Source organism: Dermacentor albipictus, chromosome 1 (assembly GCF_038994185.2).
Source record: "Dermacentor albipictus isolate Rhodes 1998 colony chromosome 1, USDA_Dalb.pri_finalv2, whole genome shotgun sequence".
NCBI lineage: Eukaryota > Metazoa > Arthropoda > Arachnida > Ixodida > Ixodidae > Dermacentor > Dermacentor albipictus.
Window position 1 is genome coordinate 191,852,983 of NC_091821.1, and position 18,380 is coordinate 191,871,362.

Sequence of the window (18,380 nt, forward strand, 5' to 3'; positions counted from 1 at the left end):
ATACTGTGGCCGTACACATCGCGGCAGCAGAAGGCCAAAACAAGGTTTTTGTGGTTTCTAAAGTAAAACAGAGTGACTGTCTGTGAAGCAGTGGTGAACATTCCAGTTCCTCCACGTCCTAGCGCACTTTAACTGTGCCGTCTCTCCCCTCTATTTTTCTGCCCCTTTCCGATTTCGCAGCGTACGGTTTCCAGCTGGGCTCAGTCCAGGTTAACTTCCTAGCTTCTTTCCACTTTACCTCCCCCTCCCCTCTCTCCCCACCGTGGGGTAGCCAACCGGATTTTTTTCTCTGGTTAACCTCCCTGCCTTTCCCCTTTCCTCTCTCTCTCTCTCTCTCTTCTCTATCTCATTCTCGTGACTTGCCCTAGGGCGCCATTTTTTAAGAATCCTTGCATTCTTTTACGTTGTTTTACGTTGTGAACAGGAATTCCTAAAAAGAAAAAAATTCATTCTTTTTCTACGCGGGTTCGCATGCCCGAGCCCCCTCCAAAATTTCCCGGGGTGGGGAGGGGGGGGAGGAGGGGCGGAGCCCACCTCGGTGATACCGAAGCCTCAAGTGTCATTACTAGAGCTTTTTCACCCACATCATTTGAGGTTTCTTTTGACTTGCTTCGACCTTTTCACTTAAAGTTTTATTGTCGCTAGTAGCTCACTACATCATTGTTGGCGCGGAAGTGCATGGCTTTTAATTCATACTTTCGCTTTATTTCTAGAAATCCTGACCACGATAAACGCATTAGAAGCACCAGCGGCGCCTACCTCATCCGTATTTTCTCACTTCAACGTTGGTTTAAATTTACACTGTAAACACTATGTATTAATAATGTATTTAAATGTATACAAAGGTCAAATTTCATTATATTTTTGGAAGAGAAGGAGGCAGCCAATGAACAATTATTTCTAAAGCTGTTGATAGCCTATGCCTAGAGAATGTATATGCTGCTGTATGTTCACCTCGATCCCAATTCCTTTGCGTGCGTTTTTGACCCTGAAAGAAAACCTACAGATTTTAGTGACCTCTTCGACGGAGTCTTTTATCAACGGCTTGTGAAATGCACGTGAATGGTATGTGTCTCAGTATTGCTTCTCTTTCCAGTAAACAATGCTAAGGACTCATTAAAAAAATTCTAATGATTTATAACATTTATTACGGATGGAAACATCGTCACTTGCATGCAAAAGTCATAAATATATACAGGTTGTCTCAATTAACTATCAATCACCAAGATTTAAAAAAAGAGCCGTACGTTACTCGGAGAAAATGTAGTTCGTATTATTTCCAGTAGAGTGGAGTGGCTGCCAGGATTTTTTTTCGTTACTGAGATTTAATTAGGTAATTGTAATCTATATTAGGTAATCTATCTCGAGACGTACTACCCTAAATATCAAAGTGTCAATGAGGCATTTGTAGGCAAAGCCAAGGGACACCTAACTGCGATATCTTCAGCAACTTGCGAATTGCGCACTAATGTTTTACGATTGATAAATACGCACTGCGAAATATGGAGAATACCACGTGACTGCGCTCCCACCCGCACCCTAAAGCAGCGCCTTCGAACATGCTCTCTCTGAGGTAACCAGGATGAAATAAAGGAAGTAAAGAAAAACATCGTGATCGATCCAGTGCCTTATCTGCCGCGCCCCGGCCGAATTAACACATCGCGTTTGGTGTTAGTTCGAAACAAGCTGTGATAACTGTTGTCTTAGCGTAGATACAGTGCATGGATGTTTTTTTTTTGCCACAAATCCTATCATTACAAAAGCGAATTGACAACGTCAGTGCAAATAATCAAACGTGCGTTTTGTTTCATCACAGTCACCATGTCTTTCTCTAATGAGCAGAAGGAAAACAAGATCCTTGCTTTCGGAGCTGGAAATGGCAACAAGAGGAAGGCCGCAAATATATGTCAGTCATGGAAGTCGGGTGGTAAACCAAACGCATCAACTACCATCAGAAATTATGAAAACCTGAGACAAACCGTCAAGAAACACCGGCGGAAGATGCCATCTTTGGGTGCTAGCCGCAAGGATGTTCGACCATGTATGGCCTCATACCCTCATGCTTGCATGCAGGATGTCGCCGCCCAGGTACCAATATGTAAGTCATCAGTTTGGAGGATTCTAGATGACAGCCTTTCACTATTACCACCTTAACCAGCACCAATTCTTAGAAGATAGGGACCTGTAGAATCGCCTAGATTTCTCGAATTGGGTCCGCACAAAAGCCGATGAGCCACCGGACTTTTTGAGCAACATCACGTGCACAGATGAAGCTAATGTTCGCAGAAACGCCCAGGTAAATTTGCATAATGTACACTATTGAAGTGACTCCAATCCACACTGGGTAAAGCGCAATCGTCACGTACCAGTGGTCGTTCAATGAATGGTCCGTAATTTACACCGGTGCTATAGTCGATCCCATCTTCTTCGATCACAGACTGACTGGACAGCGTTACGTGGACGAAATCCTTGAACGAGAGGTGGATGAGTTTCTCAGCGAAGTCCCGCTGTCACGGCTTCTACTTCTGTGGTATCAGCAAGATGGGGCACTCGCACGCAGCAGCAGACGAACCCAAAACTGGCTGGATGTGACTTCTCGTGCGCAATAGATTGGAAGGCTCGGGCCTGCAAATTGGCGTGCTAAGTCACCTGACCTCGCTCTACTCGATTTCTTTCTTTGGGGTTATGTGAAAGGTCATGCTTACATTATCAAGACGGACGTTAGATTAGCTCATGGCATGGATAACGGATGCCGTAGAATTCCTGCGTCGGCCGTCAAGAAAGTCACTGAAGGTGTGATAAAGTGGACTCAACCCCGTATTCAGAAATGCAACTTAAGTCGAAGCCGATGCTTGACTTCATTTATATGACGCCTGGCATTAACGTGCCCAAAGACGCTCACTGCGTTTCCTTCGGCGCATTCACGATAACCGTCACTTAGATCAAGTCAAGCATGGGCTTCAACTTAAGTTGCATTTTTGAATACGAGGGTCAGAGTACCTCGTAGCTGCAGTAGGATCCCTATTCGAAGACGTCCTCTAGGCAGCAGCTGGTGTTCAACGGCGCTTACGAATTCATAGATAATAAGGGCACACTGAAATCTGAGGGGAAGGCAAAGGGGAAGTAAAGACGAAAAGAAGAGAGGGCACCAAAGAAAGGCGTGAAAAAATGTGGGGGACGGGATGGGATCATTATTAGTCTTTCTAATAGGCCACTGCCTCGTGAAAATGTGAACTAAGCCTTGACCGACTTTCGGTGGGGCGACACGTCATGTCGCGATTCCAAGACTGTCTGTTCTGAAATTGGCCTGTCATCAAGGCATGCCAACACGGCCGCTAGTGACAGCTCATTGTGGCGCAGATCTTAAACATAATAAAGCGACAGTGCAACACAAATATAACAGTACCAAAACAAAAATTCACCGACGGTTACGGTACTCCCTAATGCAAAATTTGAGCGCAGCTCCATACTTGTTTTATTTAGCGATATATTGGCTGGCGAGGACAATATGTCTCGTGCGGCACGTTGCAAACGGAGCGAAGTGTGGCGCGACGGCCTCACTAATCGGGAGATCGCGAGAGCCAGCGCGTGGGTGACGCTTGGGCACCAGACGACGCGCGCTACTCTGGCGCCATATCGTAGCCATCGTTACCCCACAGCCCGTCTTGCGCGGCACTACGCTTTTCTTCTCACGCTTTCGCCATACCCTCCTCCTCCACATTCCGCCTCATGATTCCGGTGCACCCTCCTTCTCCGCTTTCTTCCTCGCGCTCTCTTCGTTATCGCTGTCTTTCGTCTCCCGGCGCGTTCCGTGTTCGCGTTCATCTTTCGCTCTGCTCGTTCGCTTGGTTACGAGGTACGACGCCGACGCTCGCTGCAGAAGCGGTCGCCCCCCTAAGAGCTGCTATCTAAAACAGAACAGAATAACACTGCGACAAAACCACAGTGCTCTATCATATGTGTATCCGTGTCAAATGAATTGGTCGACACATACGGAAAGAAACTAAAGGCGAATATGGAAACGTTCTAGTACAAAGTTATTACAGCATAACCTACTTAATAATTCGACTTGCCTGTTTTTACGCCGTCCCTGGTAGTTTGAAACAGCAGACCGTCACTTGACAACGTATTCTGCACGCTACTTGTTCAACTAGAGAAAAATAGATGATTTAAGGATATCTGGATGCATTTGCCCATAACGACCAGCCTGGCATCCTACTTCAGGTGAGATGGTGAGGGACGAAAGAAAACGAGTGGAATAAAAACAAAAACAATGTACACACGCACGCACACACACTAACACATACACTAACGCAAATGTACTACTGCAAAAATCATTTATAGAGTTTCCTTGGAGGCCTGTATCCTGCAGGAATGCTATAAGCGCTTTAATTGGGCGTAGTTGAGATACCGGACATTTCCTCTGTCAAAGAACGTCCCGTAAATGAAGTCGTGTTTGATGTCGCATGTTTATAACGTTCCTCAAAACAGCCGGCCCTTGAGGCTGTGAAATGACTACAAACACAAATTAAACGATTTAAATCCTGCTCAACACTGCAGGTGGGCCACAAAGACGTGCTGTACAAATAAATTTGAAATAGTATATTTTTCTTTTGTATGCGCGACATCCAGGCTATAGCAATAAAGGCACTTTCCCACCCACCTATCAACCACGTGACAAAACAAATACTGTTACAGAAGTAACATCGGGGTTGGAAAACGTCGTAATCGTCTTCCGCTCGAACAATTGCCAGCTCGGATTACGCTGAGGCCGCATAAAAAGGCTGAACTCCTTCGGCTTCGGCTTTCAGCAGCCTCGATTCGCGAATTGAATATTTACACATTCTTTTTCATCTGCTTTTGACAGCACGTAAAGCATGGGGGAAAATTCTCAAGATGGAGAAAGAAAACACGGTGTGCAAACGCTGGCTGGAAGAAAAAGAAGGCATTGGTGACGAATGTAGTGCAATTCGCTGTAGGCACTTATCGCTTCTCACACGTTAGATGAGCTTTTCTTCACGCTGTTGTTTCTAACCGTGGTGCGTCTTACTTAAACATCCGTTCAATTAGCCTATGCTTTTGTGTGAACGAAGCCATGATCCCGCTCCTAATCTGCGCACCTCCGGCAGGGTCGCGGCGATGTCGCGGAATCTCTGTGGTGAATTTAGACATCATTCCAGACGACTGCACAAAGGCTGTGTCTCGCCTATATACAGCTCATGAAACTCTTCGCTCAACTATGTTCAGAAAATGTATAGGATAATCGGAGCGGAGTTTTTCTTTGGAGTATCTTGCGCACTCTCTTCTCACGTTCTTTTCCCACTCGTATTGGGTGCTTCCTTCCCCAAATGAGCTCGGAATATGGTTTCAACAATGCCAGAACCACGGAGCCAACATTGGGGTCTGAAATTTTGCCAACGCATCCGACATAGGCGGATGAAAAGTTAGCTGTTTTTCCTTTACTTAAATGACAACGAAAGAAAACCTCAGTCATGCGCGATCGAGCGGCCTCTTTTTTGTTGTCAGCAAAGAACACGCTGTTTCGTTCCAGCTTTTTATCTAAATAGCCAACGAAAATCCACCTCGCAGGAACACGCACTGCGTATTCTCGGGTGAATCTCGAGTCGAATTCACAAAGCTTTTCGTTCGTAAGTACTCTTTCCCATTGACTGGCCGCTTTCACTGATAATACGTGATAATGCTGATAATACGATAAAGATAGGGAGGTAGAATCTGAGAGCGCAGGTTTTTTTTTTTTGTCTACCTAGTGAAAGGCAGGCATATTAAGGTCCCCAGCAAAAATATAGTCACAATTTATGGTAGTTAAGAAACAGGAGAACTCGTTAAATGATTCCGAATTAGTGCAACTTGGAGGTCGGTAAAACGATCCAATAGCGCAGCAGCTACCATTGCTAAGTTTAACCTAGCACCAGGCCGATTCAGAATAATGTAGAGTAGTAGGCAGTTTACTACTCTGGCGATATTCATTAACGAGAATAAAAAAAACGCCGCCACCATGTGTGGTTCTGTCGCATCGGTAAACACCGTAGCCACGCGAAAATATTTCAAAATTTGCAATAGGTTCATGCAGCCAACATTCATTTCCGATTACTATGTGTGGTTGTACAAAAAAAGCAAAACAGGAAACTCATCTACTTTATTTTTCAAGCTGTGGCAGTTAATTAGCCAGATAGTAAAGGAAAGGTCACAAGAAGAGCCCCGTCGGGAACTCGTACGCAATGCTTCAAGGGATACTTGACACGCAGCTATCTCTTCATATTCATCACCTTATTTTCTCTGCTGTCGTTGACAAAAATTTTCTTCTTAATGAACAGTTTAAATAAGAGGTTCTTGGATTGCGCATAAACAAAGAACACCCAACGCAATGTGCGTGAAACACCATTTTATTGAGAACTCAGCAAAAAAAACTCACCTGAGAGAGCGCAGTATGGCTGGTTTGTCGTCTTGCGTTGTTGCAACCTCATAAGCAGCAACTCGGAGACACTCGGAGGCAACGCAGCAGCCCTAAACTCAGCAAGATTTCGCCGCAACACTATACTCAGTGACATAATTCTGAGGCACACTCAGCGACAAGTAATGCTTTCGCATTTACGCATCATGATGATTACTTGCGTGCCCCGTAGTTTTTTTCTCAATAAGGACCCTGGTACCGAATACAGGACCTGGGACTAGCTAGCCAATGTGAAAATGCAAAAGGCTTTGTTCATTCGTTCCCAGGAGCCAAATTCACCGTTTTTCGTTAGCGAGTGCTGATTGCCGTTGACCGGACACCATCGCTAAGAACTGTCAAATATTACGATTCATAGGCATGTTCGCTTACGAATAGCACAGCGTAAAACTGTTTTGTTAATACGCGCCCTGCTGTTGTTGATATAGAGTGAAACAACTTACATGAACATTCGTTCCTGGTATGCAGGCACAACGAACATGGATTTGTTTCTGTTTTTGGTTTCGGCATGAGCCCTCGTGCAAACGTGAATACAGTCGCTGTATGAAGTGTAGACACGTACCGGCGAGTTCATTAAATTCACAATCAAAATGTTGTTTCTAACCATTCACGAATGAAACATCCTAATGTGCGGGTGACACCCGCGGCTTATTTACAATCATGGCCACGAGTGCGCGCACTTTTCACTCACGGCTGATTTACGGTGAGACACGTCAGGTTGTGTCTCGCCGTAAATCATGAACACCGCTGGCATCATCGTCAGCCTATTTATGTCCAGTACAGAACGATAGCGTCTCCCAATGATCTCCAATTACCCCTGTCTTATGACAGCTGACCCCAGCTTATGGCGGGAAATATATTTGCGTACCATCCCTGCGCATTACATTACCTTCCCAGGTAGAGTTCCTCCTTTTAAAGTCAACTAGAATATTGGCTACTCTTGTTTGTTCTCTAATCCACACCGCTGTTTACTTGCCTCTTAACTCTACGCCTAAAGATTTTCGTTCCATCGCTCGTTGCGCGGTATGTGCATGATCTGGCTCGATGTTTCTCTGTGTCTCTTCTTGTGTGGTGTCCTGTTTTCCAATTTGGCGCATTTGGCAATCAGTCATTAGAATGCAATGATTGTACGTTTTTGTTTTCATTGAGAGCAGTAAGTTGCCAATCATGATTCCATAATACCTAACGCATGCGTCCATCTTATTTTTATTCTTCTGGAAATCTTTTTCTCGTGATCAGGGTACCCTGTAAATAATTGTCCTAGACAAACGTACTCTTGCGCAGATTACAGAGGTTGACTTTCAATCATGAATTCTCGTTGTCTTGCTAGGCTCTTGAACATAATCTTTGTTTTCTGCATATAATTCTTCAGGCATGCTATTACACTTTTCAGACCTATACTATGATTATATATATACTACATAAATGTATAATATACTCTTATATATATATATATATATATTACTATCATTCAGACCTATCTCCAGCGCTGCCGAACCAGGCAATGTCATCTGCAAACCGCAAGTTGCTGAGATGTTCGCAAGACACAGCCAGCCCCACTTCCACACATGCTTTGGGACTGTACACACCAATACCCCGACACTAACCCCACGACCCTCTCGTCGAGATGGCACGCTGCCCTGCGTAGCCCCAACCTTGACGACCAACTCTGGGCGACCCAGCAGGCCTGCGAGGTGGCGAAGAGGCAACACCTCGACGTCCCCACGTGGGAGGCCTAGGCCCAGCCACCATCTCTTTCTGGTTTCAATAAAGTTTATTCAGTCAGTCAGATGTCGAAACACGGCAAAGCAGGCTACGTCAGAGACTCATATCCCACAATCCCAAATTCGTTTCTCAAACAACAATAAAAAAGGTGAAGAAAGAAGAAAACATTAGAAAGCACGATACACTCTCCACATACATACTAAAATATATGTACGCTTCCCCGCTCTGAAATACGTCGGCGGTACGAGGCCAAGCTGCCGCATCGTCGCGCTCCACTGGTTGTCGATGGCACCTTTTCGGCCAAGGACGTTTGCATGTGAGACAGAAGACGCGTAGGAGCAGTTGAATGGACAACGTGTCTCCTTGTTAACTTTTCCCCCCGTGTTTAATTATTATCTTCTTCCCTAAATCCTCACTTACTTTGTTTCAGCGCGCATAGAGCGTGCTACAGGGTCAGAAGTTTGTACAAGCGGTTGTGCCGCAATTGCCACCCGTCCAAACAGCCAGGTGCCCTATACATACTCGTTGATATAGCCCCGGGTTCGCCCGTTCCTTCCCGCTCTGCACCAGTGCGTCGTTTGCGAGGCTACCGCAATGGCCCCCTCTATACACCCCAGACAGCGGCTCTCCTATATCGGCTAATCGGGGCCCACGGACGCGGAATGCCTGTGCTCGGTAAGCGGAAGATGACCACTCGCCCTCCCTGCACGCACAGTCTATATTGCACCTCTGACCTCCCTTGCCAGCCGTTCAGTCGATGAAGAGAAGAGCACCGTGACGCTCTGAGGCCAGCGCTCACGAAAGACTGGCCTGCCGTTCTGCGCAGTGGTTTCGAAGGCGGCAACACTATCAGGAGCAAGAGCATGCAAGCAAGCCGACGTCTTTTGTGGATACGCGATTCAGGTGCTGTGAGTGGTGCGCCTTGCAGACAGCAAAGGAAATTAAACGAATAGTAGTGACAGCAACTTATGCTTGAGTGGCAGTGAAGAAAGCTACTGAAGCAATCGTGGCATATTAAAAACCTGCCGGCGGCCATAACGCGCAAGCAAATCAACGAATGGGGCCGTACACTCGCAGTGTTTCTCCTTTAACATTGGTTTTGACAGGCCGCCGCATTTGCTGTCATCTCATTCTGCATCATTATCGCCTTCGTAAGACCTTCTTTCTCGTATACATATGTCTTAGCAAAATTATGTCAGAGCTCTCGGTGTAGTTTGTTACTGCAATCAGCTCTCTTTTGTCAGCATTACACATATACCATAGGGTCGAATTCAAAAATATTTTCGTCCGTAAGTGGTGTTTGCCATTGGCTGGCCGTGTTCGCTAATTATGTGTCATACATCGTGAATGGCTGGCATCCTCTCTTACGAACAGTAAGAGCGTGGTAATTTTCGTGCCCATGATCTTGCTGAAAAAACGCATACACGCAGATTGCAATATACGGGCTTAAATTTTCTTTTGACTTTCTTGATGTTTTTTTTCTTCATAATCAAGCCAGTTAAATATATTGCCCTATTCAAACAAAGGGCACTCGCCGTTCGTCTATAGCATGACTGAAAGATACGTCTGCCTCATTTTCGTTTAATTCCTTGTTAAAATTAAGAGGTTGGCTCTCGCGTTATTGAACCAATGGTACTCGCATTTAGCAACCACACTCTTTCTCAAGGTGTCGGTGATATAGTAACTATTGCTTGCTCCATCACACCTTGTTGCGGCACCCAGAGTTATCGTCTCGGTGGAGAGAAGGGGAAGCAGTTCAGAGGTGGGAAGTACTTGTTGTTGTTGTTGTTGTTTTTGTTGTTGTGCACGAATCTTGAAAAGAAAAGTAAACTTGCGAGCTGGTTTTCACCACTGAAGAACACCATAACAGCGCCGCGCTGAGCCAAAGTTGTGAGTGAGGGAAATGATCGGAAAAGGGAGGAACAGAAAAAGATATGGGGTTGAACGTCCCGAAACTAACACAGTTGATTCCGTGGGACGTTGTAATGCATGGGGACTCCAGACTAATTTTGACTACGTAGGGTACGTTAAATTGCACCTAAGTATAAGTACACAAGGGTTTTTATATTTCACTATGAGATTGAATTGAGGAATTGAGGACGACGCAACGAGCTATGGAAAGAAGAATGATGGATGTAACGTTAAGGGATAAGAAAAGAGCAGATTGGGTGAGGGAACAAACGCGTGTTAATGACATCTTAGTTGAAATCAAGAAAAAGAAATGGGCATGGGCAGGACATGTAATGAGGAGGGAAGATAACCGATGGTCATTAAGGGTTATACCCGCCACGGTTGCTCAGTGGCTATGGTGTTAGGCTGCTGAGCACGAGGTCGCGGGATCGAATCCCGGCCACGGTGGCCGCATTTCGATGGGGGCGAAATGCGAAAACACCCGTGTACTTAGATTTAGGTGCACGTTAGAGAACCCCAGGTGGTCGAATTTTCCGGAGTCCTCCACTACGGCGTGCCTCATAATCAGAAAGTGGTTTTGGCACGTAAAACCCCATAATTTTTCTTAAGGGTTACGGACGGGATTCCAAGGGAAGGGAAGCGTAGCAGGGGGCGGCGGAAAGTTAGGTGGGCGGATGACATTAAGAAGTTTGCAGGGACAACATGGCCACAATTAGTACATGACCGGGGTAGTTGGAGAAGTATGGGATAGGCCTTTGCCCTGCAGTGGGTGTCATCAGGATGATGATGATGATGATGATGATGATGATGATGATGATGATGATGCCAACGAAATACGGCTGCCTTGACCGGGATTAGAATCCGCCACTTCGTAGCCTTAGCCACTCAGCCACACTGTGGTGGGTAAGGGAGGGTGATGAGAAGCGTCCGGTACATCGGACAATATGAAAGGGGATTTATTTAGTTAGCCCTCCCTCGTTTCAGCAGTCTTCCGCACCGCGCTATTCGCAGGTGCATAGTTCACAGGTGACAAAACACCTGCCTCGACATAAAACGAAAACATTTTCGAAAGCGACTATATATGATCCGAATGCACTAGCCGCTCAGCCCCGTAAAGATTGTATTTTGCACCGAGATTCTACAACGTACGGTGCACCTTTGCTAGATATACAAGGTGTTCAAAATTAGGCTTTATGGTTCTCTTAAAATTAGGCACAAGAAGGCCCCCGAAGACCACCTGTGCAAATACGTTATGTGGGCCGAGGGACAGAATATTAGATGACAATTATCGCTGTCAGCAGCCCAGTTAACTAAAATTGAATAATTAACTTTTTGTTGACTGCAGTAAGTGGGTATGTTTGTATTGAAAAGTTAGAGGCAGTCAGGTTTCTACACAGTATCAGCTGGAAGAATTCTTCTAGCGTGTCTCTGCTCCGAGATATTCGACTCCAAATTTTAATTGTCGTTCGCATGATCACGCATGGAAGAGAGTTAGGATCGGCGCAAAGCTCCTCCCTGATGTGACGCGGCGCTTGCGTGAGGCGTTTAGTCTGAGAACGGGGGGGTGGAGACATTGGCAAAGATGATAACTGTCCTGATAACTGTCATCGCGTGCCTCCCAGTGCCTAATTTGAAGAAAACCATAAAGCTTACGAGCAATAAAAACAGCGCTAAACGACGGGACGAGTGAAGGGACACAGACAACTGCGCTGGTTGTCTGTGTCACTTCACTCGTCCCGTCGTTTAGCGCTGTTTTTATTGCTCGTAATCATGAACCAACCAGCCCAAATGCGTACTCTTTTGCATAAAGCTTAATTTTGAACACCTGGTATATCGACGGCGACGCGACAGGCGACAAGACGCAGGTTAGCTGTTTTCAAAGTGCTGCTGAAATCGGTTCGGGAAATGAGATACAAATGAGATACATGAGATACATACAAATGAGGGAACATTTTGCGTACCAGCGTTGGCAGTCGTTACGCAAGATAGGCGACGCTTTTCCACGTGCGCAGAAAATGAGATACCGGACACTCTGAAGTTGTCGACGTCTGGAGAGGTGTTGCGTAAGGCAGCAGTGACTTCTACGAGCAACGGCCTGTCAGGAAAAGCGGTCGCTCTCCACCGAAAGTCTGGCGTCGGCAGCACAGAAGGAGGGAACCGTGTCTGCGACGATTAGGCTTGCGCGCGAAGAAGCAGGACAGGACACAAGAGAGGCGGTGGCCGAAACAGCGCGGATGAGGGAAAAAAAAATACTTCATTCGTGCGGAGCTACTTAGCTCGCAATTGTTTCTGACTCTGTGAAACATGTGTACGCGGGCACTGCTTCCCTGGAGCTCTCCGCAGCAGCAAACAAATTGCCGTGTTTCCTTGCCGAGAGACTTAATTTTCTGCAACTGGTGCTTCTCGTTAAGTGAAATCGCTTGCATTGATGCAAGTGGCGCGCAAGAAGAAAGAAGATTTATGTGCGCTTGGGGCGTGGTGCAACAAGACAGTGATTTTTTTTCCTGTCAGGGCCCTTCTCCTGTGAATGCACTTGTTATACAATATATAAAATACAGATCTTTGAAAAGGAAACACAAGGAATAAAGGCAATTCTACAGATACTTGTCAGAAAAAGAAATTAAAATCGTGCGGCAATATTAAATCAAGCTGCACAACCCTGGAGCCGAAATCGGGCAGGTTTTCGTTCAAAATTGAATCATTTGCCAGCCGCTCTCGCTAATAATATAATTTCTACCACCGCAGCTTTGTGCTTGTTCTTACGAGCCAATGTAGTGTTTTCTGCGCTGTGAAGCTCGATGAGCTGTAGGATATTGCGCTCGTCTCCTAATAGATTGGTTGCGCCGTTGTTGGGGAATTACGAAACAATACCGAAGATGCCCTTATACTGGGTTCGAATTCATTCATTCATTCATGTCCTTATTCCTTCCTTCACTTATCTTTTTAGAAACACGAACTGGAAGTTATAACATGCCTTCTTTTAACACTTTGATAACGGGACATATAAATACCCGCAATGAATTATTTTCTATCTAAATCTGCTAAGCACATCGAGAATAAGTATAATCAACAAAAAAGAAAAGGAAATATACTTTCCGACATTTTTTATAGCAATAGGTTGGAAACACGAGGCAGAAAACTGGAAGTGGGCTTCACCCAAGTCACCTTTGACCTTGTTTGGATTTTTTACAGACAGCTCTCGTCAGATGTGAACCATGGGTGTACATTTAATTTGCTTTACATCACGTGCCTGACGGCACTGCAGCTGGGGAACCTGCATCGGTCTGTCTCCTCTGGCCGTGCTTTCAAAAGAAAGCGAGTCAAGTGCCGAATTTCTTCTTCCTCGTCCTGGGTTTCTGCTCTAAACCAACAAACGTTGGCCGAATACATTTAGCCTGAAACTTTGCAGTCAATACCGATACTCTGAAAAAAAAAAGTTTCCTTGAATGCTCCTTTTAGGCAACACTCATCCATAACGGGTAAAGTCTGGCAAGGCTTTTAACTATTATTTTCGTTGTCCTTTCTTTTTGTCTTTCGCCATTGCCTTGCACGAAGTCGCGCCCCACTGTCGCTGGCATCGGCCACTCGTTGTGACGAATTATAAAAAAGGAGTGTAATCAGAATAAAGAATTCTTGCCAAATAGGTCGCCTGCTGTCGCCCCAAGCTAGTGTCACTTGGCATCTTAGCAGCCACGTTTACAGCAGCTTGACGCAAGCGCTTCGCATTTAGTCGCGCACCTACGTGAGGCAGCGCACGAGCATTTACGTGTAGCGCATCAACCCTAGCGTGACGCATCCGAGATGAGCTCGTGCCTGTGTTTAGCGACCGCATCTTGCCTGTGAGTGGAGGAAAGCAAACGCCAGGCTCTCCCGCCTTTGCTTTTTCCCTCTGAATGCGACGTGCAAGTCGCTTACTTGAATTCGCTGGAGGCGACTTCACCCGCTTAAGGTAACTTCGACTGGCGCAATAACGCGATGCGTCTTCCTGGCACGCCATCCCCATTTACACCAATGCGAGTCGCTGGAAAGACCATGTAATTAGCTACCGTTTCATGCATTCTTGAACGCAGCTTGTGAAGATTTTGCGGCAGCAACATGGAAATTTAGTGATTGTCTCTGCTGTAGACAATTGCTTAAAGTTCTTCCTCGACGCTATAAACTATAAGAGCCTCGTATCGAACGCAGCGCCTCAATAATTAATGAATACTGCGAGCAAGTAGATGTACATTTATTTCCTCGCTGTGTAAACCAACTCGCCCAACAACAAATCTTATTAATGAAAACGCAGTTGAAAAGGACAGTTTAGTTACTTTTGTAAATTAAGACCTATTATGATTTGGCCCAGCGACGTGCATGAAGCTCGTGAGATTTTCAGGGAATATTCGTTGATTCACATCCAGGTGTGGACAGCCACGAGCGCAATTACCAAGATCCCCGCTACTGACATGTAGACTTCTTGGACCAGCCGCCCGGTAGCCGAAAGAAAAGATGCATTTCATCTGCTTCAAGTCTTTCACTGTTCTTCCTTTCTTTTCCCCTTCTTTTTTATATCACGGCTTGTAGTGGTTGGTTATTTTAACGGGAATACAAGAAATATCTTTTTACATACCAAGAGCCCTTCTGTGAGGCACTTCGGTTTGGGAAAAAGAAATTTTGCATATGAATGGCGTAGGACCAACTGCGACACGTGTTGAGTAGAAAAAACCATAAAGCACCTTCTGTGTGACTTGCCAGCATGCGAAGATGAGAGGCTTGGCCTTCGGACAGCTTTGCAGCGTTTAGGTTACAAGCCTTTTACAGATGAGTAGGTAAACCCTGGGACCGTGACCTCATGCGTCTGCGATGTGCAAAGCTACAAATGCACTGCTGCGCTTATTGAGGTGCAGCAACCTGTATCACCACTTGTGATCAAATGAATGCTTAACGCTTCGTTGTGTGCGTAACATCTCTCCTTCTTCTCATCTATCATTCCCCTTTACCCTTCCCCCTGTGCAGGGGTCACCGACCGGGCTCAGCCTAGTTAACCTCCCTGCGTTTCAGTTATGACTCTTATCTCTCTCTATATCTCTTTCAACAACGTTCAAGATAAATGCGGTGTCAAAATGAATGGGATAGATAAATGCGAGATAATATCAGAGTTCAGTTCCTTATTAACTGTCATTGTGTTCACAACCATTTAGTTCTGAATAACAGTTTTATTTCTTTTCTGCCGTACATACTACTGTACCTGCGAATAGACATGGAATGAGGTGTAGAGCCCTCGCGAAAACTGGCATTACGATGTTCCTGAGCCATGTTCCATTGCAGGAAGTAAAGAAAGCGGTGTAGCAAATGGTGCGCTTTGAAAACGAAGCGCATGCAAAAGCATTGGTTCTGCCTTACAGCGCAAACCCAGTGCTTTGGATGCACTTGCCAATGCTTCGCTTATTGGCATGCGAAGCATTGGACTCTTATAGTATGGAGGAACAGATGAGTAACGAAAAATATTTTTGCGCGATGGATATACGAGTGGATTCCACAAATGGCATGTTTGACTAACGTACTTCTCATCAAGCCTAAAATATATGCAAATACCGCACGCGAATTCTAACATTTATATTTTCCTTAATCATCGCGATCCTCTATGATGCGTATTTGCTTTCGCGTTGCGCTGCTAAGCCCAACGGCGCTGGATGAAATCCCAGCCGCGGTGGCCGCATTTCGGTGGGGGCGAAATGCAAAAAGCCCCTGTAAAGTACATTGGGTGCACGTTGAAGGACCCCAAGTGGTCAAATTTAATCCAGAGCCCCCCACTACGGCGTGCCTCATAATCATATTGTGGTTTTGGCACGCAAAATCACAGAATGTAATTTTTTTTTAAAATCACCGCGTTTACTTGCAGACAGTGAACTTTCAAACATTTCTAGTTTCTCTTTGTGCTCAGTATACAACAAAGTACTCGCAATGCAGTCATTTTGTCGTCATTGGGAAATAAAATAAATGCATTCATGAACTTCCTCCTCGACATAGGACCGCTTATGTTCAAAGCCAACATGCAGGTCTGAAACGTGTGCAGTAGGTTAAAAACGATTGGCAGGCTAATTTGTACTGCACTTCGACCTTTGTGATGCACCGTGAAAGTTGCTCCGAGTGAGAGACTACTTCGGGATGGAGTCACTGCGTACCCAAGCGTCTTTGTTTGAGAAGCTGTCTGTAAAATTATGCGCTTCCTTAACAGATTGACCAATAGAAATTTGTCATTGTTTGCTAATGCCCTCAGAAGCATTTTGTTCGGAATTCCACACTGTTGTATTGCCAGTGTAGAAGGAAGTAGCCTTAAAACATTTAATTTTGGGGTTTTGCGTGCCAACACCATGATTTGATTATGAGTCACGCCGTAGTGAGGTACTGTGGATTAATTTTGGACAGTTGAGGTTCTTTAGCCTGCGCCCAGTGTACGAGAGTCCTTTTTTTTGCATTTCAGCGCCATCGAAATACGGCCACCACGGCCGGGACTCGATCCCACGTCCTCTAGCTTAGTAGCGCAACGCCATAGCCACTACGCCACCACAGCGGGTGGAAGTTACTTTCAACCGCTAGATATAAATAATTAGATTTAGCTAGTGCTAGCTGAGTTGGCCGTGAAACATACTCTAATATTTGAGCCTGAATGGAATACGGCACTGGCGAACCAAACGTTTGGCGATTGCGGTAGAGGACCCGTATTCACAATGCAGTTCGTGTGCTAGAGTGGTTCCTAAGAATAGGCGCTTAGTCACTCAGATTAGTGAACATATTACTGGCATTTTTTTTATTTGTAGCCCGTCAATGACAAATGGTTGTGACGAACGAAAGCTTTATTCAACGGGTAGTTCAGTCTGTGCACCTCGACTGGTGGAGCAGGCAAATTGAACCACGCTACATGAATCACTAAGCATCCGAAATTTGAAATTCGCGTCATTATGCAAAAAGTAACGAAGATCACTGCGTCCATCAATAAACTAATTAGCGGTACTGTTAACAAAGAACATATTGGTGCCGGAAATACCTTTTTGAACTCACCTTGCTGCCATCCAGTTTGCTAGATTGTTACCCTGTAGGCCAGACAAGCAAACGAAATCCCATCTTGGGGGCCACTTGGAACCCACTGCGTGTAACGCACCTTGAGAACTGTGTTGATCCTTTTAAAACAATGTGAAGTGATGTAGCACTAGGCTCTCTGCTTCAATTGATACAACTAACCACGTGCATCTGATGATGTGATGTTCCCTGTTCTCCATTGCTGCCGTCATGGTGCTTCAAATAACTGAAAACAATTGTTCCTCATTCACAAGCCTTGTAGTTGACTTGGCGTCTAGTTGCGAACTGCATTACGTGCATATATAAAATAAATAAATAGCCCTCTCTCCCTCTTTCTTTTTGTTTTTGTTTACACCAAACGGACTCCACAAGAACTTAATATTGCGCCTGAGAAAAGATCGATATTCTATTCCTTATTAGGAAGTCTTCTTTCTCCAATATTCGTATTCCATTCGGGAATTTCATTATACGAACACTTCTTATAAATACCTAGAACGTGTTCATGCCAATACGCAGATATGGGATGCACTTAACAACCTTTAACTTCTTTCATGTTACTAGGTATAATGGATGGGAGTTCCATGCAGGTGCAGTTCGCACATAGTCCACAGCGCACAACGTCAAAGGCACCAGTGCATACCTCGCTGTACAGGCCTAATGGTGACATACTTATCTAAGCATGAGTTAACGAAGAAGCCTATTAAGGTGTTAACTTTGATTGTCGTCTACTTGTCCACAATGGTACAAGTATTTTGTACACGTCTAGTAAAGGGATGCTCGTTCAATCTTCACGCGTTACGCGTAAATGTGCTTCTTTTCGCAGTACATGTTTTTGCACACGAAACAACATCGAAAACTTTCGACTTTCATGGCCACAGCACCAATAAAAAAACAGTTGTGTGTAACCTGTATAGTGAAAGTTATTTGTGTACGCCACTTCAATCAAAATCGACAGATTGATTTCGTGGTGGCACTGAATTATCTGTCGGGAATGTGTCTTTGTGTACTAAATGTATTGCTATGTGGAATTTCTCACATCGGAAAAATTCATATAACAGGGGTTGCTCCGCCATATCGCCGGCTAACGACTTCTCGACAGAGTAGCAGAAAGATGTGCACCTCAAGTTGTTCCGGATATCCATCCTTGACAGAATGATCGCATGGGGAATTTCTTCGGTCAGTACCTTTTCGGCGAGCTTGCAAGTCTTCGGAAGAA

At 45.2% G+C, this 18,380-nt stretch overlaps 1 protein-coding gene across 8 annotated transcripts in view; it reads left to right on the plus strand.

Moving 5' to 3' along the window:
- Window positions 1–18,380, plus strand: part of LOC135898025 (dopamine receptor 2-like) — a 378,795-nt gene that overhangs the window by 305,318 nt on the left and 55,097 nt on the right. Inside the window, exon 1 of one of the 8 annotated variants that reach the window (XM_070530696.1) lies at window positions 2,016–2,098. The exons of the other annotated variants lie outside the window; for them this stretch is intronic. The gene's annotated coding sequence lies outside the window, so the exon portion shown is untranslated. Of the gene's footprint in view, window positions 1–2,015; window positions 2,099–18,380 lie in introns of those variants that run through there. 8 annotated transcript variants of the gene reach the window in all.